We start from the raw sequence: 21387 nt of genomic DNA on the forward strand, positions 1-21387 counted from the left end.
GTAGTTTCTCTTTTAAGGTCTAGTGGTTTTGAAGATGGGCTTGGCCTTACACTGGGAATTTAGTGGCAAAAGGCTGCTCTGATGTTTCAAATTTCAGGTTTTATTTAGGTAGGAAATGCTTGGCTCTTGCCCTTGGATGGCATATCTCAAATGGGATGATGTTTTTGTACAGTCATGCAGTGAGACTTAATGGTTTATTAACAGAAGATATCTTCCTGGGCAAAGGATGGGTCCTGGAAGACATAAAGAAAACTGCCCCACCTGGCTATAACAGCTGGCCTGTTAACAGAGGATTTCCTCCCTTGAATTATGAGGGATGGGTCATGGAAGAGATAAGGAGCACTGCCCCACCTGGTTTTAACAGATGGTGATAGAATACATACTTCTGGTTACATCTGGCATTGGAGCCTAAGACTGGCCCATCTCTCCCTCCTTCCCAGCTCTACCTACTGCCTCAGTGGGTGCAGGGTCAGTTCATGATGCGTTGTTTCTCCTGCTGCTCGGGGAGAGGAGTGGTTCCCCTGCTGCACCATGAGGTTCCTTCTGGAGATGCTTCTCCATGAACTTCCCCAAGGTGAGTTCATCTCACAGACAGCAGTTCTTCACTAACTCCTCCACCGTGGGTCACACTTACATGGGCTCACAAGTCCCTGCCAGGTCCCTGCTCCAGCACAGGTTTCTCATGGGGTCCCAGTCTCCTCTCAGGCATCCCCCTGCTCCGGCACGGGCTCCTCCAGGCGCTGCAGGTGCATCTCTGCACTCCGTGCCCTCCATGGGCTGCAGGGGCCCGGCTGCCTCAGCACGGACTGCACCATGGAATGTCAGGGCAATCAGCTCCAGCCCCTGGAGCAGCTCCTGCCCCTCCTCCTGCCCTGCCCTGGCTGTGTGCACAATTGTTCCTCTCACATGTTCTCACCCTGCTCTTCCCTGGCCACAGTTACAACTCCACTATAACCCAATCCTGGTGTCACCCCCTTTTCCCTCCCCACAGGGCTCCTGCCCCAGCTCCTGCAGCTCCCGGGAGGGAATTTGGAGAGGGGGCAGAGGGGGTGGGCAGCCCCCACCATGGGATGACCCCAGCCTCTTTATTCAACACCAAGCTGGGCTTGTGGCCACAGGAGGAAGAGGCCGAGGGGAAGCAGATACTGCAGGTGGGACAGTGCTAAGGCTCAGGGCAAGGTCCTGCCCTGCACACCTGGCTCAGGTGTGACCCTGCCCCGGGAAAGGAGCAGGACATTCCCATTCCCACAGATCCTGTCCCCAAAATCCCACTCTTGGGATCCCTCACCCATCTCTGCAGTCCCTGCTCCAGCATCTCCAGGTGTCTGGGAAGAGTCCAAAGGGATGGAATTTCCCACCCAGGGTCCCCAGCAAGCCCCACTTTGGATCTGCTGTCCCCCAGTTTTCCCAGTTTCCCTCTCCTTTTCCCCAGGCCGGGTTTCCCCCACCCCCAGTGGGTGGCAGCAGCCGAGAGCTCCGCGCTGCCCATCCCGACCTGTCCCGGCTCCATCCCTGCTCCTGCCACGGGCTGCAAGGGCTCGGGAACGGGGCAGGAGCAGTGGGGATGGGGGAGCAGTGATGGAGAAACAGCGGGAGAAGAGGTGGAGGGATTAAGATGAGGAGGAAGAGGAGGAGGAGTGGGAGGAAGAGCTGGGATAGAGGATGAGGAGCAGGAACTGGAAGCAGAGGGACCACGCAGTCCAGCCCTCGCTGTGTCCGCAGCCCTCCCGCCCCTGGGACATTGTCCCCCCATCTCACAGTGACCGCAGAGGGGCAGCTCGCCCCTGGGGTCTCCGTCAGAGGGAGTTTTTGAGGGTGTAGGGGAAGATTTTTGGAGCTTGAAGGACTCCAAAGCTAAGCCACAAATGCCCTTTGGGGAGATTTGGGGGGGTGTCCCAGGAGGTTGTTTATTCCCGGAGGAGGGCAGAACACTGGGACACCAACAGCTGGGCAGCTGTCGGGGGCCAGCACCGCCCCCAGTTCCGGGGTCACCGGGTCGTGGCGGAGGAGCTCGGCCAGGAGCTGCCACTGGTCTGCAGTGAGAGCCGGGGGGCGTTCACCCAGCACCGCTCAGCACCCCGGGGTGCTGCAGACCCCCAACCCCCTCCCCAAGGCCGTGGCGGTGCTGGGGGAGTTGCCCCAGGCCTGAGTCTCAAGTGTGTCCAGGATGGTGAGCACCGAGTCCATGTGGTGTGGGGCAACAACTGGGGGGCAACCAGTGGGGGGGTGAGGAGGACTAAGGGGTGGGGAGAGGACTGGAGGAGGGGAAAGGCATCCACAAAAGTACCAGAAGCAGGAAGGTGCCTGAATATGGGGGAAAGGGTGGAAAAGGGAGGAAATTATCCAAAAAAAGAGGAAGGGAACCAAAATAAGGGGAAAGGAAACAAAATAAGTGGGAAAGACCCAAAAGAGGGAAGACACAAAATAGGGGAGCAAGTATCCAGAATAGGGGGAAAAGACCCAAAATCAGAGGAGAAAGGTTTTCATGGGGTGTCACGGGGTGTCACGGCTTGTCCCTACCTGTGCTGGGGCAAGTGCAGACACTCAGTGCCAGGAGCAGCCACAGAAACATCCTGAGGGACATGGGGACACCCTGAAGGACACGGGCCTGGGACCTCAGGTACTTAGGCCACGCTGGGGGTGGGTGACAGGAACACAGGATGAGAGACAGGGGCACATGGAAGGGGACTGAGACACACAGAGGGGTGACAGGGAACCATGGTGGAGGATGGGGACAGAGGGGAGGGGACACAATGCTACCAGGACACACAGCAGGGGACAATGTCGCCACACCTGTGGGGACACTGCCACTAGGACACCTCTAGTGACACCCCGCGTGGCACTGATCCTTGCCCTGTCCCCCAGGGGTCCCCTGAACGTGGTGGCCCTGGGACACCCTGGTGGCTGTCACTTGCTTCCACACTGCTTTTCACCAGCTGAACAAGCCCTGACAACAACTTGTCAACAACCCTCCCACCCTGGTGGGTGGTGACATTTGGCTGGGATATTGCAGTAGTGACAGTGGGGATGTGGTGCATTGGGCAACCATCTTAGCCATGGCTGAGATGAGGTGCAGGTGACACTGTGGTGGCACAGGTTGTGGCATTGATGCTGTTGCAGTTCATGTCCCCACCCATGTCCACGTCCCCTTATGTCCACAGCTAGGCCTGTGTCTCCATCCATGTCTATGTCCCCATGAAAGGCTGTGTCCCCTCATGTCCCCATCCATGACCTCACCTGTGTCATTGTCTACCACATCTCCCCATCCATGCATTACTTCAACATCTTTATTTTACTCTAATTTCAGGACTTTCAAAGGGATGAACAGAAACCTTTTTGTTTCAAGGCCAAAACAAAAAGATTTACGTGTCCCTGCTGGCAGAGCATCCACATGCTTGGCTGGGTGGGAAGAACCCTTTCACTGTCTCCAAAATCATGGGATTTGCCCCAGTCTGTTCCCATTTGGATGTGGAAGATGTGCATTGGCCAGAGAGGATTAAAACGATGGTTTTTTATTGGAGAAGACCTCCAAGGCCACCCAGTGTTGCTTGATGCCACCAGAAGATGCAACAAATGATATTTTTCTGGGGTCAGAAGTCGACAAATGTGCTCTCCACAATGGATTTGTGATGTTGGTCTGTGGATGTATCCAGGTACCCAAGGGAAGCCAGGAGAATGTGGAGCCCCCCCAGCCAGGTGTCTTCCCAACACAGATCACTGGGGCTCTGCCCACTGGGAGACACTGGGATCATCCAGCACGGATCCTGTAATGGAGAACGGAGCTGGAGCAGCACATGAAGCTCTTCCCACATTCAAGGCACTCACAGGGCTTCCCTTAGTGGTACCTCCGTTGGTGCGTGGTCAAGTGTGAGCTCTGTGAGAAGCTCTTCCCACACTCAGAACACTCATAAGGCCTCTCCCTGGTGTGGATGCGCCGGTGGGTGACGAGGTTGGACTTGCACCTGAAGCCCTTCCCACACTCGGGACAACAGAAGGGCTTCTCCTCTATGTGAATGTGCTGGTGCTGGAGGAGACTGGAGCTGGTTGGAAACCTCTTGCTGCATTTATCACACTCGTAGGGCTGTTCAGCCGTGTGGCTCCTTTGGTGGACAATCAGATCAGAGCTGGTCCTGAAGCACTTGCCACACTGGGAGCACTCACAGGGCCTCTCCCCAGTGTGGATGCGCAGGTGGGAGACAAGGCAGCAGTTGTATTTGAAGCCCGAGCAGGTGCCGACACCCAAAAGCAGCCGCGCTGTGCCCTGAGGGGTTCCCAAGTGGCTGCGCCCCGCGCGGCGCTGGGACCGATACTGGGAGCACTGGGAGCGATCCTGGGAGCACCTGGAAGCAACTGGGAGTGCTTTTCCTCCCAGTTCGGCTCTCACTGGGAGGAAACAGAGCCCAGACCCGGCTGCAGCCGCTGGTGGGCGGGACCAAGCTCGAGGGCGTGGTTATGCAAATCTAGGAGCGGTCGCGCGCTATGATTGGTGCGCGAGAGGATCGCGATGTTTCCCTGTCACGTGAGGGCCGCTGAGGTCCGGAGCGATGGCGGCGGCGTCTGGTGAGAGGGGAGAGGGACGGGAATAGGGACAGGGGCTGGGAATACGGGCCGGGGATAGGGACAGGGACCGAGAATGGGGACGGGGACTGAGATAGGGACAGGGTCAGGGCTGTCGCACCTGATCTTGCTGACTGGGAGCTCGGGGAGGGGGAGGTCTCATTTTCGGAGCTCCCCGCCCCAATCCGGGGGTTCCTCGTCCTGTTCTAGGGGGGAGCAGTCAGCACCCCCAGTACCCCTCCAATAGCTCCCAGTACCAGGCAAGGGGCTTTATCTTCATCCTGGTTTGGTGTCCAGCTCCAATCCCAGTGCCAGTGTCCACTCCCAGTGTCCAGCCTCAGTCCCAGTGTCCATTGTCCAGTCCCAATCCCCACCCGGTATCCAGCTGCTGTGCCATGATGCCAAGCACTGTCCCAGGTGGCTTCCACAGGTAATCCCCAAACCCTCCAAAAATCCCACCCAGGGACATTTCCCATCCCTAAAATCCCAGTGTGAGATTTGCAGTCCTATTTCCAAATTCTTGTGTGGGATTTTGGAGTGGAATTTTCCCTTTCCTAGGATTCCCTTTACCCTTTCCCAGGATTTTTAGGGGGATTTTGTGGCCCAGTTTTCCCTTTCCTTTTGTTTTTTTGGAGATTTTGGGGCAGTATTTTTCCTTTTCTAGGGTTTTTTGGGGGGATTTTGGGAACTCCTGGGGCTTTTAGGGATTTCAAGTGAAATTTTCCATTCCCGTTGGACTTTTGAGATTTTGGTGTGGAAATTTTCCTTTTCACCTTGTTTTTTAGGATTTTGGGGTGGAATTCTAATTCTTGGGGGATTTTGGGGTTGAATTTTTCCTTTTCCAAGTGTTTCTTTGGGACTTCAGGAACTCACGAGGTTTTTGGGGCTTTTTGGAGCAGATTTGTTCCCTTTCCTGTTGTTTTTTTGGGGGGATTTTTTGGGGCAGAGTTTTCCCTTTTTCATTGGTTTCTTTGGGATTTTGAGGTGGATTTTTTTCCTTTTGTTTGGTGATTTTGAGGCCTCTTGCAGTGTTTTTGTCCCCTCAGACTGATCAATGTCATTGTGATGTTCCCACTCAAGGCCATCAACATCAAAATGCTGCTGAACCACAAAATCCCCGACTGCTACACCTTCACTGATACTGTGAGTGTCCCTGAGTGTCCCTAAATGTCCCAAAGTGTCCCCAGTGTCCCCTGAGTATCCTTCTTGTATCCTCTCCTGTCCCTTTTGTGTACTTCATGTCTCTCCTGGTGTCCAATTCATGTCCCCCTTGTGTTCCTCTTGAGTATCCTTCAGTCCCTTATCTGTCCCTCTGTCCCTTGGCTGTTCCCTGGTACCCCTGCATTCCCTGGGGGGCAGCCAGTGAGTGCTTGGACAGTGACTGTGATGATGGCAGTGACAGTGACAGTGATGGTGGCAGTGAGAGTGCTAATGACAGTGACAGCGATGGTGGCAATGATGGTGACAGTGACATACCAGTGACAGTGCCATCCAGTGTCCCCAGGTCACATTTGACAACTGCTCCCATGGCAGGCGAGTGCAGATCCACCTGGTCACCCATCTGGGAGTGCCACCATCCCTCCTGCCCAGCAGAGGAGACAGTGGGTTACAGTGGATGACCAGAGACAGGGTGACAGGGGACAAAGTAACAGGGGAACACAGTGACAGAGTAAGAGGTGCCCTGCCACCCCCGTGCTCTGGGCACAGGCTGGACTGGAGGCATTTCTGTCGAGCCCCAACCACACTTCCCCACCAAACCCACTCCCCTCTCACCTTGGGAACACCCCTGACCCCCCCTTTGTCACCCTAGGGTGCCCCTCAGTTGGAGGGGAACTTGCTGGCACCACAGGACCCCTTCTCTGTACTATCCCCAAGGTGGCACCTGTGCTTTTTGTCACCTCCACCTGCCAATTTGTCACCTACTGTGGGTCATTCCTCGAAGGGACTGTGTGATCACGGTGGCTCCTGGAGTCCCCCCAGTGTGACAGCTGGGGTTCTCAAGATGCTGCAGTGACAATTTGAGGGTGTGAATGCTTGTTTTGGTCTCCAGGATGGGTCCTGAGGTCCCTCCCATCACCACAAAGTCACCTCTCCAGCTCGTGCCTCAGTTTCCCACTCACTCTGCAGGAATCGCCCAGAGCTAATCTTCTGGAACTGGGTTTATTTTGGGCAGTTTTGGGGTTAGGGCTACTGGGATGGGCTGGTGGGCCAGTGGGCTGGGCCAGGGTGTGTCCAGACTGGTGGTCATCTGGGCTGGGAGCTGCCTAGGCCGGGGGGCTGCAGGGCCAAGGGCTGTCCAGACCAGTGTCCAGCTGAGATCTGTGACTCTGGTGTCTCTCCAGACCAGTGTCCATCCAGAGTGGGATCCACGGCTCTGGTGTCCATCTGGACCAGTGTCCAACCTCTCCTGCCCCCATCCATCCCAGGCTCCCTGGCCCTGGCTGCTCTTCACTGCAGAGTGGACAAGACCCACAGTCAGTCCCAAGATGACCCGAAACCCTCCCACCAACCTCACCAGGCCACTCACCTGGAGTCCCGGGGCCACCAGTGTCCCCTGGCGGCTGGGCCAGCTCTGGATCACCTGGAAGAGGAGGTCCACAGCCCCGGGCTGGGGTCTCAAGGGCATCCAGGATGGCAAGAACCGAGTCCATGTAGCATGGGAGGATAATTGGGGACACAGCTGGGGAAACATCTGTGGGGAAGGGGGCTGGGGTGGAGGGGAACAAGGGCGGCTAAGAGGTGTGGAGGGGGTTGGAGGGGAGGGGTGCACCCAAAAATGTGCCAAAGTCAAGGGGAGGATGCCCATAACAGGGGGGAAAGGATGGAAAGGATCCAAACAAGCACAGAAAAGGCCAAAACCAGGGGGCAATGAACCCAAAAGAGGGGGAAAGAACCTAAAATCAGAGGACAAAGGATATTGTGGGGTGTTATAGGGTGTCACAGGGTTTCCCTACCTGTGCCATGGTGTGTCCCTGCCTGTGCCAGGGCAAGTGCAGATGCTCAGAGCCAGGAGCAGCCATGAGAACATCCTGAGGGACACAGGAACACCCTGCATGACATAGGGGCACCTTGAGGGACATGGGGACACTCTGCAGGACATGGGGACACTGCAGGATGACTCCCCTCGGAGAGCCCAGGACCTCAGGGACTTTGGCTGCAGGAACAAACTGGACTTTGAACAGCACATCAATATGATTTTGCGGAAGCCAATTTATTGTTTACAATTCACCCCAATTATACATTTCTGCAACCATCACCCACGTGGGGATACACTTCACAATTGGTAATTTTAGGATATTGATCCACCCCTTCAACCCCCCAAAAGTCTGTCATTGGTGGTCTTCAAGATCCTTGCTGCCCCCTGCTGTCTTGAATCTTCTAATCTTGGTATTCGATGTTTTCAACATCTTCTCTCCCAATTTAACATAGTTTATGTTCCAGGGGCCTTGGGCTGTTTCAAACAAGTTATCGAAAAGCTCCTAAAATTTTCTCATGCTGTGCACCTGTTGTGAATACTAGTCTAAACAATGAAATACACAGAAACAGCTAGTGTGTGAAAGAAGCATGTGAACGAACAGCAAAACACAGCAACTAAATATAGTTTTTGGCTGGTGCACACACAGAAGGCCCAGATTTGTATGGAGATTCCATTGGGGTCCCAACCCCGTTCAGCCTTACAACATTTGGCCCTGCTGGGGGCTGGGGACAGGGACATAGAGGGAGGGCCGGGGACACATGGAAGGGGACAGGGAGACATGGCAGGGGATGGGGACATACAGAGGGGAGGCAACACAATGCCACCAAGACACACAGCAGGGGACGATGTCACCACACCTGTGGGGACGCTGCCACCAGGACACATCTCCCCATCCATGCATTACTTCAACATCTTTATTTTTACTCTAATTTCAGGACTTACAAAGGGATGAACAGAAACCTTTTTGTTTCAAGGCCAAAACAAAAAGATTTACGTGTCCCTGCTGGCAGAGCATCCACATGCTTGGCTGGGTGGGAAGAACCCTTTTTGGAGGGGTTTCCACCCCACTGTCTCCAAAATCATGGGATTTGCCCCAGTCTGTTCCCATTTGGATGTGGAAGATGTGCATTGGCCAGAGAGGATTAAAACGATGGTTTTTTATTGGAGAAGACCTCCAAGGCCACCCAGTGTTGCTTGATGCCACCAGAAGATGCAACAAATGATATTTTTCTGGGGTCAGAAGTCGACAAATGTGCTCTCCACAATGGATTTGTGATGTTGGTCTGTGGATGTATCCAGGTACCCAAGGGAAGCCAGGAGAATGTGGAGCCCCCCCAGCCAGGTGTCTTCCCAACACAGATCACTGGGGCTCTGCCCACTGGGAGACACTGGGATCATCCAGCACGGATCCTGTAACGGAGAACGGAGCTGGAGCAGCACATGAAGCTCTTCCCACATTCAAGGCACTCACAGGGCTTCCCTTAGTGGTACCTCCGTTGGTGCGTGGTCAAGTGTGAGCTCTGTGAGAAGCTCTTCCCACACTCAGAACACTCATAAGGCCTCTCCCTGGTGTGGATGCGCCGGTGGGTGACGAGGTTGGACTTGTACCTGAAGCCCTTCCCACACTCGGGACAGCAGAAGGGCTTCTCCTCTATGTGAATGTGCTGGTGCTGGAGGAGACTGGAGCTGGTTGGAAACCTCTTGCTGCATTTATCACACTCGTAGGGCTGTTCAGCCGTGTGGCTCCTTTGGTGGACAATCAGATCAGAGCTGGTCCTGAAGCACTTGCCACACTGGGAGCACTCATAGGGCCTCTCCCCAGTGTGGATACGCAGGTGGGAGACAAGGCAGCAGTTGTATTTGAAGCCCTTCCCACAGCTGGGGCAGCGGAAGGGCCTCTCCTCTGTGTGAATGCGCTGATGCCTGAGGAGATTGGAGCTGGTCTGAAACCTCATCCTGCATTTGTCACACTCGTAGGGCCTCTCCCCAGTGTGGATCATCTGGTGGTGGATCAGTTTGTATCTTGTACTGAAGCCCTTCCCACACGCTCCACACTCGTAGGGCCGTTCCCCCACATGGACTCTGCAGTGGCAGATCAGGGAGGATCTCTTGCTGAAGCTCTTCCCACAATTCGAACACTCGTGGGGCTTCTTCTCATCATGATGCTGCTCATGGACCCCAAACTCTGAGCTCTGGCTGCAGCTCTGTGCACTTCTCTGGCCCAGGCTGGATCTTTCCTCCTCAGATACCCAAGATCTGTGTTTGCAGCCCACCCTCGTGAGGGATCTCAGGGGCTTTTCCTCCTCATTGGTTTCCTGTGCTGTGGAGCCACTCCAAATGGCCTCTTCCACGGTGTTCTGGAAACAGCGATTTTTGGAGGAGTTTCTACCCACTGTCTCCAAAGTCATGGGATTTCCCCCAATCTCTTCCCAATTGGGTGTGGAAGATGCACATGGGCCAGAGAGCATTAAAACAATGGATTTATGTTGGAGAAGACCTCCAAGGCAGGTGCCTGTGCAGGCGCTGCCGCAGCAGGGCGGCCGGCAGGTAGGGCGTGAGGAACAGCACCTGGCTCAGGGCCCTCTGTGGGGACAAGAGAGCACCTGGGACACGCCCAGCCCCTCCCAAAACAGCCTGGGAGCCCTTCAGGTACTTCCACCAAGCCTGGTAGCACCTGAAGGGTTCCAGGGATGGGGAAATCCCTCTCCCACCTGCTGCCTTCACACCTGCACAGGTGGAAATTGCTGCCCCAAACCCTCCCTGGGGTCATTCACACCCTCCAGGTGTTGGGGGGTCATAGCTGGAGGCAGCACTGCAGGTGGGGTCTTACCTGAGCCCCCCTCAGCTGCTGCCACAGTGTGGGGATGGGCCCAGGGCTTCTCTGCAGCTTTTTACCTGCACCTGGGCTGGTTTGGGGCTCACCTGGGCTGAGCTGAACTCACCACGTGATCCACACGGAGCCTGTTGAGCGCCAGCACAGAGCCAGAGAACAAAGCCCTGAGAGCCAAGAGCTGGGCCAGCTGGGGCTGGGCACCCCCCTGCACCTGGGGACAGCCAGCAGGGCAGGTGACAGCCCTGGCAGGGGACAGCAGCTCCCACTGCCCCCAGGGGTGGGGAGGGGCACAGAGCTGAGGGGGGGTGATGCTGGGGGCACACACCTGGGCACACACCTGGGCAGGGCAGGGGGAATTCAGGGCAGGGCAGGGGGCTCCAGGGGGGACTCAGGCAAGGCTGGAGAGGGGTGGGCAAGGAAAGAAGAATCAGATGAAGAGCAGGCAAGGCAAAGCAAAGCCGGGGGAAATGGAGTGGGGAGCCAAGGTGGTGAGAAAGGCAATGCAGGGCATGGAGTCGAAGGAAGGGGGTCGGTAAAATAGCACAAGGGGGGTTGGGAAAGGCCAGGCAAGGCACAGGAGGGGCAGGAAAAGTCCCGTGGAGCCGCCCACCCACCCTGGGATCTGCATTTCCTCCTCAGCTCCGTGCGCCCTCACGAGCCTTCGGTCACACGGAACCAGGATCCGAAGCGAGCGGCACCAGGGACACTCCCAACTAAAGGGACCAGGAGAAAAAGCTCGACAGCCCCAGGTGTCGAATTCCCACTGCAGCAGTTCCACAGCTGATGGAGCTGCCGATCGGGAAAAGCCACGACATTCACCAACGTGTGGATCCCAAAGTTTCTTTGCCAAAGAGAGGAACTCTGAGCCCATCTCAATAGCAGGGCACTAAAGCAGGATTGGGGCTGGGGGCAGCGGGCTCAGGGAGACCCCTGGGGAGGGCAGGGGGGCTCAGGGGCGGTGGGGGATTCCCCTTACAAACCTCTGACTGTGATCTTGTGATTTCAACAAGGACACATCCCTTTAATCCTTTAATTCGTGCTCTGCCAGCCCCTCCTCTCCCTCACCTTTACCCTCAGGGCTGGGGGGGGTCACAGGTGTCAGAATCGGGTGGGGGCACAAGGAGCAGCCGAAGGGGGGGCAGGACGGAGCCTTCGGGGCTGCTGGTGCTGGCTGCAGCCCAAGCTCTGAGCTCTGGGGGTCCCCCCGCACCCCCGGGCTCCATCCGCGGCTCTGGGGGTCCCCGGGCTCCATCCGCGGCTCTGGGGGTCCCGGGGGGCGGCGGGACGGGGCGAGCCGTGATCTCCGCCGTGCTCTTGCCCCTTCTTCTTTTCCACGCGTTGCTTTTTCATCTTTTCTGCGCTCCTGCTCTTCCAAAATCCACTCATCTCTCTCTCTCCTGAGCCGCACAAGCTGCGACTCCTGCACGGGCTGGGGGCTTCGAGGAGTGAGGGATGCCGGGGGCTGGGCGCTGCCCCCCGCACACCCCCCGCTCCAAAGGAGCCCGTTTGGCGCCCGTTCGAGGAAATGCCCGTTCGTGGCACTGGCGACCCGCGCGCCCCCCGCCCCAAACGGCGGCGTCCCCCGCGCGCCCGGGGTTCCGCAGTTCTCGCCGCCACCGCCGGGCCAGCGGCTGCTCTCCGCCCGCTCTGCCCCTCTCTTGGCGTCTCTCCTTCTCTCTCTCCTGCCTCAAAAGCCACCAGCCCGCACCCGAGCCAGCCCCGCATCCCCCGCCCGGCGCTGCCCAGAGCCCGGAGCTGCCGGCTCGCCTGGAGACGCGCCGCGCTTGGGGCGCTGCCGGCGCTCGCCGCTGCTGCAGGTTGGTTTTGGGGCCGGGGGAAGGGAGGAATGGCCAACAAACAGCATCGAAGCGAAGGAAGTTGGTGGCAGGGATGGGATAGGGATGGACGAGTGTTTTAGAGTCTTTAGGGGTGATGGGCTCTGAGTTCCCGTCCTCAGTCCCGGGGCAGGTGCGAGAAACAGCTTTGCTTGGTGGCTGCAGGACTGGATTTGTGTTGTTTAAGCGCGGGGAGGGGATGCTGATTGATTTCTTTCATTCTCTCTGTGGCTAAACCCTCGCTGGGCAGTGCCAGCCCCAGGCAGTGCCAGCCCCGCACGGGGCACGGGGGTTGGAGGGAATGTCCCCGCGGCTCGGGGCTGCTGCAGCCCCCGGGGGCACCGGGAACACCCGGGGCTGGCCCTGCCGGTGCCGGGCACTGAACTGAGCGTGGAAACGCATCAGCACAGGGGCATTAAATGCAGGGGTTTGTATTGAAGAGCTCTGGGAATCAGGGGCACAACCCCAAATCTGACCCCGACATGGATTCCAGATGGAATTGTTTTTATACCCTTTTCATTACATAACTGTATATTAATTATTAAACCCATATTGTTCTATTGTATACATTGATCTTATCCGAGTATGTATTGTAATTTTCATCAGGACCCGCAAATATCCTTTCTCATGATTCTTGTTATGGTTAAACAATAATTCAATTACCAAAAAATATTTATATTTATATTTATATTTATATTTATATTTATATTTATATTTATATTTATATTTATATTTATATTTATATTTATATTTATATATTTACATTTATATTTATATAATATTTATTTATACTTATATATATTTATTATTATATATATTTTGAGATATTTAGTATTTATCATATGATGATTACGCAGGTGCAGACAAAGTTCCCTTTCCCAGGCCTACCAGACTCAACTTTTCTTTCCACCCCCGCAATCTATTTTTTACAATTCCCACGTTTTAGACCCATTTTAACTCTGCGCTCTCAGAACCTCAACCCTCTCCGTGCCTCTTCTCCCTGCAGCAGCCGCCCCGTCCATCGCCTCCGTTCCCGGGAACAGCAGCCATGGTGTGCTCCAGCCCCGCGCTCGGAGCTCAGGAACAGCCGAGCTGCAGCCAGGACGAGCGCCCCGGTGCCGAGCCAGAGCTGCTGTGGCTCGCCAACCTGACGGGCGCGCACCTGGGCCTGGCCCCGATCTCGCAGGACCCCGAGGATCGCTGCAGCATCTGGGAGAACCTGGTGAGCCTGGTGGATTTTCAGTGCCCAGGCTTCCCGCTGAGCGCCGGGGAGCTCTGCCACTACATCGACATTCCGCGCTCGCCCGCGTCCTCCGGCGCCAGCGCGGTGACCGCCACCCTGGCCCTGTCCCCTCCCCTCCCCGGGGACATGGACTACAAGAACAACGCGCACCTCAAGCCGCCCTACTCCTACGCCACCCTCATCCGCATGGCCATGGAAGCCAGCAAGGAGCCCAAACTCAGCCTGGCTGCCATCTGCAAGTGGATCAGTGACAACTTCTGCTATTTCCGCCGCGCCCATCCCACCTGGCAGGTAGGAGGAGCTTTGGAGCCCTGCTGGGCTGCCCGGGGCTCTTTGCACAGCGCCGCGCTCCCGTGGCCGTGCTGATGCCACCGGCAGCACTTCACCCCCGCGCTTTGCTCTCTTTTGCACCCAGAGCTCCATCCGGCACAACCTGTGCATCAACAAGCGCTTCATCAAGGTGCCCCGGGAGAAGGGCGAGCCGGGCAGAGGCGCCTTTTGGAAGCTTCGCCCCCAGGACGCCGAGGGGCTGAGGAGCAGCAGCTGCAAAGGGCGCAGGAGGCGTCCGGAGCAGATCCTGGCGGGGTCGGGCAGACGAGCCCGGCCCAGAGCCCATCCCGGAGCCCATCCTGGAGCCCATCCCGGAGCCCATCCCGGAGCTCAGCCCGGTGCCCATCCCGGAGCTCAGCCTAGTGCCCATCCCGGAGCCCATCCCGGAGCCCATCCTGGTGCCCATCCCGGAGCCTATCCTGGTGCCGATCCTGGAGTCCATCCCAGTGCCTATCCTGGAGCCCAATACAGAGCCCATCCCAGTGCCCATCCCGGAGCCCTGCCTGGTGCCCATCCCGATGCCCATCCCGGTTCCCATCCCAGTGCCGATCCCAGGGCCTGTCGCTGCCCCAGCCCCGCCCGCAGCTGCCTCGAGGTGGGCGCGGAGCTGCAGCAGCTGCTGCGCGAGTTCGAGGAGTTGGAAAGCGGCCACAGCTGGAATCCCCCTGCAGCTGCCGAGGCCTCTTGGCTGCCCAGCAGCGCCCAGGAGGAGCCGGGCGAGCTGCCGGAGCTGAAGGACAGCGCTGACTGGGAAGCTCTGCTCGATCTCGGCCCGGAGCAAGGAGAATTCTCCTTTCTCAGCGACCTGCAGCACCTGGACTGGCCACAAGAGCCGCTCCTGCCTGAGCTCAGCCCCGCCAAGCCGGCTTTGGATGAAACCGTGCTGGCCACGGCTTTCCTGGAGGCGGCCTGGCACGGGGAGAGCAGTGAGACCCTCCCCAGCTGCATCCCCGCCGAGCAGGGGGCTGCCAACATCCCGAGCTCCCTGCCCGGCGGGGATGGGATGGATTGGGACTCCCTGACCCTCTTCAATCTCTAGTAGAGATGGAGATTAGATTAGACTAGACTAGATTAGATTAGATTCAATCAGATGGGTTTAGGAGGGGCTTTGGGGTGGCTGTAGATGGTTTTGTGGACAAGGTTTATTTTTGCTTCTTTATCTTCTGTTTTTGGGTGTTTTTGGGGTCTTTTTTTGTTTGCTTAGGGAATGATGTTGAAGAACTGCACAGATATTTGGGCCACTTTGCCCTTTTTCTTTCATTTATTAAAAATTTTTAAGAGATAGATTAAAAAATAAAGTAGAGAAGAACTGCATGGTGAGTGTGGTGTATCTGATGAATAATTTTTCATCCAGCATCCCTGATCTCCAAAATGTGCCACCACAGAGGGGGATTTGCTGGAATTCCAGGAGAGCCCAACCAGGAATGCTCAGCTGGGCTCTGGGATTGAGCCCAGGAAAGGAAGGCATTATTGGAATTATTCACATTATTCACATTATTCACATCATTCACCCCGGGTGCCCAACCCCCACCCCAGCAGAGCCCCCCCGGGCACTGGCAGCAGCCCATCCCCCACTCTGGCACAGACCCCCCCACCCACACCCCAGAAAAGCCCCAGAGACCCCAGGATGGAACAGCCCCCACCCACAGACACCCCCAGAAAACCCACAGGGCTGGGGGGTGACACAGAGGTGACACCGGCCCCAGGGGTGACACGCACTGAGGGTCACAATCCTCATTTTCCCCAATTTTTCACCCCAGGGATCCCCTGCTCCCCCTCCCCTGCAGGGGGTGACTCCAGACTGACCCCAGGTGGATCCCCAGCAGTTTTTGGGGTGCTTCCCCAAGAACTACCAGAATTTATTCTACTTTTACCCACATTTCAACATTACTGTGCTATCTTTGCATTCTAATACAATTTTTATTGGATTTCATCCACATAAACACCAGATTCTGGTTGATCCTGGTGCTTGAGCCCCCCTGCCCCCCAAAATCCAAATGTCCCCATAAATTCCTCCAAGCTCACACTGGATTTTTCATTTTTATTTTCCCAAATTTTGTGAATCCGAAGCTTCTCCTCAATACAAAATTTTCCCTCTTTTTCCTGAACAATGCTGCGTTTAAGGGGAATATGTAAGTGGAAAAAGGAATCAAATGGTTAAATTGGATGTGAGTTGTGGCTGAATTCCTCAAGGGCGGGGCTCTGAACCCCACAAAAGGTGAGGAAGGGGGTGGCTCCTCCTTTATACCCCAAACAAGATTCAAAAGGGAAATTACCAGGTGTCCCCACACCCTGTGTCCCCCCAAAGCCACTGGAGCCACCAATTCCTTTGGGATTTAACAAACCACCCAAATTTGGGGTGAATTCACTTTGCCACATGGCCTTGGATTCTCTGCTTGCTGGCCAGGGAGGAGCCTGTGCTGTTCTAGGGGAGGAATGTTGCAGGAATGTCTATCAGTGCTGTGTTTGAAGTCCAGTCAGGCATCACCTCGATAGAAAGAGCAGCAGAGGAGTGGCAGAAAGAAGAAAATTCTTCATGGTGGGATTGGCTTCCAAATTGGAGGCTGCTGTGAAATGAGTTTGTTGCAGTCACTGTAATCATTGCAGTGTGAGCACTTGGTGTGTTATGGTTCCATGTTAGAGTTGTTGTGACACTTTGTGCTGGGAAACGGAGTATTGAGACACAGTCTCAAGAAAAAGGGGGGAATTGATGAAGAGCATACAGAATAGCAACCAATCTGGCATGTTTTAAAAGGAATGCGAATTTAAAGGAATGCTAACAGCTCTGAGGAATGAACTTGAACAGCACCTAACTGAAGAACAAGAACAAGAACATATGCCTTTATGCCTAATACCTAAATGTAAGGTTCTATTATGGTAATAATTGCTATGAAGTTTGTAGTTCATCTCTAGGTCAAAGCACTGAGTGAAGTACTGAGGCCTGAACACCAGGTCCTGAGAGAGGTAGCCCTGAGCCAAAGCTGACCTCTAGATGAACCTTCCAACCAAATGTTATATTTGTATCAGCTCATTACTGAAGCTTTGTTAGCAATATGATCTCTGTATATGTGCATTGGTGAAACATGGATTTATCTTCCTGTGTTTAGAAACCAGACGAGGCCACATCTGGCTTTGTTCGGGCGTGTATGGTCAAAGTCACCTCCCTTGGCTCCTTCGTGAGGCCTGGCCAGGCTTTGGGAGAAACCAAATTGAGAATGAAGCCAGGTGTTATAGATAATAAAGAGATTCAGCCGAATTGAGTATAATCAAATATAATTTTATAATAATTAATAATAATATTATAATAAATAATAATTTATTTTGTGACCAGGATACGCTCCCTGACAGCCACAATCGTGAGGGACAATGCCGAGCCCGGGATCGGCGCTGGGTGAACACCCTCTGATCCCCCAGTGTTCACAAATCCACCTTGGTCAGTCCAGTTTTCATACAGTCTTTCCTAGCCTGGAGCAGAGGTCTTTGTCTCCTTTCCTTGTTCAGCATATTCACGTGGTTTTCTTTCACTGCACTGAGCTGGACAAAACCATATTCTGGGAGACGATGAATTCTGATGAAGGCTGGTTCTGGTTTATGGGAAGATGGTATTGAGATCTATCTTGCAGGTCTTGGTTTATGGGAAGCTGACATTCAGATGTTTTTTTCCTGATGGCTCTGGTTATCTTAATCGTGGGTGCTTGCTGGGCTCTCATTGTCTGGGTCTTCCCTGGACAGTTCCTGAAAGAGCCATCTCTGCTGTGGCCACGGCTATTTACTTGTTAATCTGGGTTGTCCTGCTTTTGTTGGATGTTACAATGCTGTGATGAAGCAATTTGTGTCCTTTTCGTCCATGGCCCTCTTTTTGGTTTCTGAGTTTTTATTATTTTATTCATACAAGCACTGCTTATTCTACATTATTTTACAACTTTACACAAATTACATTATATCATATGTTACACAGGTGTTCCCTCACTAGAAGTAATGTCAGCTTGTTTGTTTATCAGTGTAGAAGCTGGGCCCTCTCACAGCGAGGTTGGAGCCTCGTGGCCTGCAAAGGTGGGTGCACCTACAGGGACTCCCAGTGTCTGGGGTGGCTCTGCAGCCCTTGGCTGTGGCAGCTTCCCCCAGCTGATGTGTGCACCTGGGGGATGGCAAAGCCTGAGGGTAACTGGTGCTGTCTCTTAATCACTACAGGCAATCTTTGGTAGTGAGGATTGGGTGCATTGCTGAGCTTCTCCTTTTGTAATTCTTTGCACTTTTGCATTATATAAATTACTCTGTTCCTTAAGTCGGTGTCTGTGTCTTCGGTGCTGAACTTGTCTACTAGCAAAACAGGGCCTCATCCTAGGAAGACAAAAAATATCACTCTAAAATTCCCCCTTCCTCCTTGTTCCCCCCACTTTATATACTGATCATGATGTCCTTTGGTCTGGAATATCCCCAGGGTCAGTGTCGGTCACCTGTCCTGGCTGTGTCCCCTCCCAACCTCTGCTGCACCACCAGCCCTTCCCCAGCATGGCTGCATGAGGGGCAGGAAAGGCCTTGGCTCTGTGCGAGCTCAGCAAGAGCAAAACCATCTCTGTGTGCTCAGCCCTGTGCTCAGAAGCAGCCCAAACACAGCCCCAGAAGGAAATTCCCTCTGCCCCAGCCCAAACCATTGTTCTTAGCCATCCACCATGGCCTCGGCTCCACGGGTTCCTTTCCATGCCCCCAGCCCTGGCCATGGCCTTTGGGATGGTTGCCATGGCAGCCGACTCTGGCACAGGCTCAGTGCCTGTGTCCATGGGAGCCCTGCCCGGCCACGGGCCCTGAGTGCGAGTGACCGTGACAGTCCCCCACCACGGCAGGAAAAAGGTTGATAGCCACGGATCCGACCTCAGCAAAGTGTCTCCTGCAGGTTGTGGTGGCACTGGACAGTAGCAACGGGGCTTTTTGCTGGCTGCCATGGCAATCCTGGTTCCGGTGTAGCCCAGGGGTGGCTGCCATGGCCCTCGGCCCAGCAGTGTCTCAGTGCCAGTGTCGGTGCCATCAAGCCCTACCAGGGGTTTCCATGGCCATTGCCGGGACAGGAGACCCAGGTGTGGTGTTGCAGTGCCTGCCATGGAAACAGTGCCCAGCCCTGACCCTTTCTGTCTGGCTGACCCGGCCTTTGCTCCTGGCACTGGGGTTTGCTGCTGGTCCCGCGGTGCCTGAGCAGCCAGCGTGGCACAGGGCAGGTGCCACGGCACAGCCTTGGCAAGGGATCACCTCTGGCTCTGGGCCAGGTTATTGGAAAGCACCAGATAGCTTATTTTGGTTATGTGGAAAAAGAGCATATCCTGACCTCCTCTCCCAGTGGAAAGGGAATTATGATACGGTACTCTGGGAATTATGCAGCTAGAAGTTTTTCTTTTGCCAGGACCAAATGGAGATCAATTGGGAATACCAGTTTATGAGGATCTAAAAAGAAAGAAAAGGAATTTGATTGGAGGATTTTAAAAATGGGGAGATGCAGAATGGCCCTCTGAACCTATATTGGAAAAATACGACCCAGCTGCCTGGGCACAAGATGGGAGTTGGGGATATTGAACCCCAATAGAATAGGCTGGCTTTAGACTATTTGTTAGCTGAAGAAGGAGGGGTCTGCAGGAAATTTAATACATCAGATTGTTCTTTAAAAATAGATGACAATGGGGATCCCATCCTACATATGATGTCAGAAAAATAACTCATGTACCGGTACAAAAATGTGAATCAATGCTAAAAACAAGCTGGTGGGATAACATATTGGGAATAGAGTGGTGGAATAAGCTAGGCTTCTTCCTTTGATCTGCTACAGCTGGTCTGATATTTCTTCCTTGTTTGATTACCTGTTTTGACTAAACACCAGTGTAGTCCAAGGCATGCAAGTGGTAACAAGGCCTATAAATCCAAAATTGACTATATCTGGAATGGCACAAAAGATCATGGTACTAAAGAAACAAAATAATATAGAAGACCTCTTAAAAGAAGGAAAAAAATATTTAAGAAAAAAGTAGTGAATAATGGAGGCTAGAAAACAAGGATTATTGCTCAAGCCAAATGATTTATAAAAAGAAAGAGGGAGGATATTGTTATAAGTACATACTATATTATTGGCTTTTATAAATATTAAAATTAATTCTATATGTATAATGTTGGAAAACTTTGCTGTATGAATATAGTTCCTTTTAGTTCTGCTATTAACAAAACTTAGAAATAGCAGTGTGATAAATATATTTTTTCTTGGACTATAGCATAGTGATATAAAAAGCTTTTGTTATGTAACTAACTCAAAGTATGTTAAAAGATAATCAGGAAATCCTTAAGGTTCTTGGATTATCCTACCCTGATGAAGATAGCAGTGACACAAAGACTCCCAGGGAAGAAATGTATTGATCATCCACAACAAGACAAAACCACAAAGAGAAATAAAGAATGTTGATTTACAGGATGGAAGGAATGGGCAGGCTGGGGGAGCTCAAAAGGAATGTTTTTGAATAATGCATGAGAGTCTATGAATATGCAACATGTTGATGCATTGAAAGAAGTGTCTTCTGAATTAGTGTGTACTCTTGGCTGAATGCCCAGAACCCAGCCTTATTAACCCTTTGCTTTATTGTCTTTGTCTCCTACTGTTTTGGGGGTTTTGTTTGTTTGTTTGTTCTAAATTAAGCCTTTTAAAATTTACCAGGAAAGTGAACCTCATTTTTCACAGTTATGCCTTGGGGAAGGGGAACCTCCTTGGTGACACCTTGGACTTTGTACACACTTGAGGAAGGTGTCTGTTTTCACTGGGGAAACTGGAGTTTAGATTGCTAAAATAAAAGAAGAAAGACCCCTCTTTGATTGTGTGCAGCCAGTTCTCCAAGAACTCAAGGCACAGCTTCTCTGACCTGACCAGACCTCCTTAGGAGAGACCATGGATCAGTATCAGTCACTGCAATCACCTCTGCTCTAAAGAGAGAAAGATATCCATTAAAATAGGAATGTGGATTTATTAGAAGCCCTTTGAAATATTTCTCCATAACTAACAAAAAAGAACTTCCTAATGAACTGCACCAGAGCAGAGGGAAATCAAGGCAGACCTATGTTGGTCAGGACTTGCTTGATCCCAGTGAGCCCTGTGGTGCATTTGGTGCTGAGCCCTGGAACCTCAGGGCCAGAGAGGAGATTGCACAAACCTTTCCAGGAGTCAAAATCAGAGGAAAACCCAAAGTGTCTCAAAGCATTAATGGGTCCCACTGAGGTCCATCCCCAGCACAGGCTCCTCATGGACTCCTTGGAGGAGAGAATTGGAGGCCAGGATTGCACAAAAACCTCTCAGACACTCAGTGTGGAAAGGAAATTCCAAAGTACCTTAAAAAACCCAAAGTACCTTGAGCCCCACTGAGTGTTGTTACTGACAAAGGCTCTCAAGGGACTAATTACAGCACATATCTCTCAGAGACTCCCAGGCAAAAACAAAACCCAAAGTCCTCTGAAAAACCTGCAGTCCCTGGGAGCATAAGGAGACCCCAGGGGCATTCCTGACCAAAGACTCATCCCAGCAGATCCCTGAGGCCACTGGGATGTGGGGGGATGCTGAACGCAGGACAAGGGGTGACAGTGCCCAGCC

At 53.6% G+C, this 21387-nt stretch overlaps 1 long non-coding RNA gene across 1 annotated transcript; it reads left to right on the plus strand.

Annotated features, from left to right (window-relative positions):
• Nucleotides 1–464: 464 nt before the first annotated feature.
• Nucleotides 465–9534, plus strand: LOC306815871. The gene is made up of 3 exons (XR_013777505.1): nucleotides 465–574; nucleotides 5604–5700; nucleotides 8470–9534. It is a non-coding gene; the product is annotated as an uncharacterized lncRNA (long non-coding RNA).
• Nucleotides 9535–21387: the final 11853 nt, after the last annotated feature.

This window comes from Erithacus rubecula (genome assembly GCF_903797595.1).
Source record: "Erithacus rubecula genome assembly, contig: scaffold_264_arrow_ctg1, whole genome shotgun sequence".
NCBI lineage: Eukaryota > Metazoa > Chordata > Aves > Passeriformes > Muscicapidae > Erithacus > Erithacus rubecula.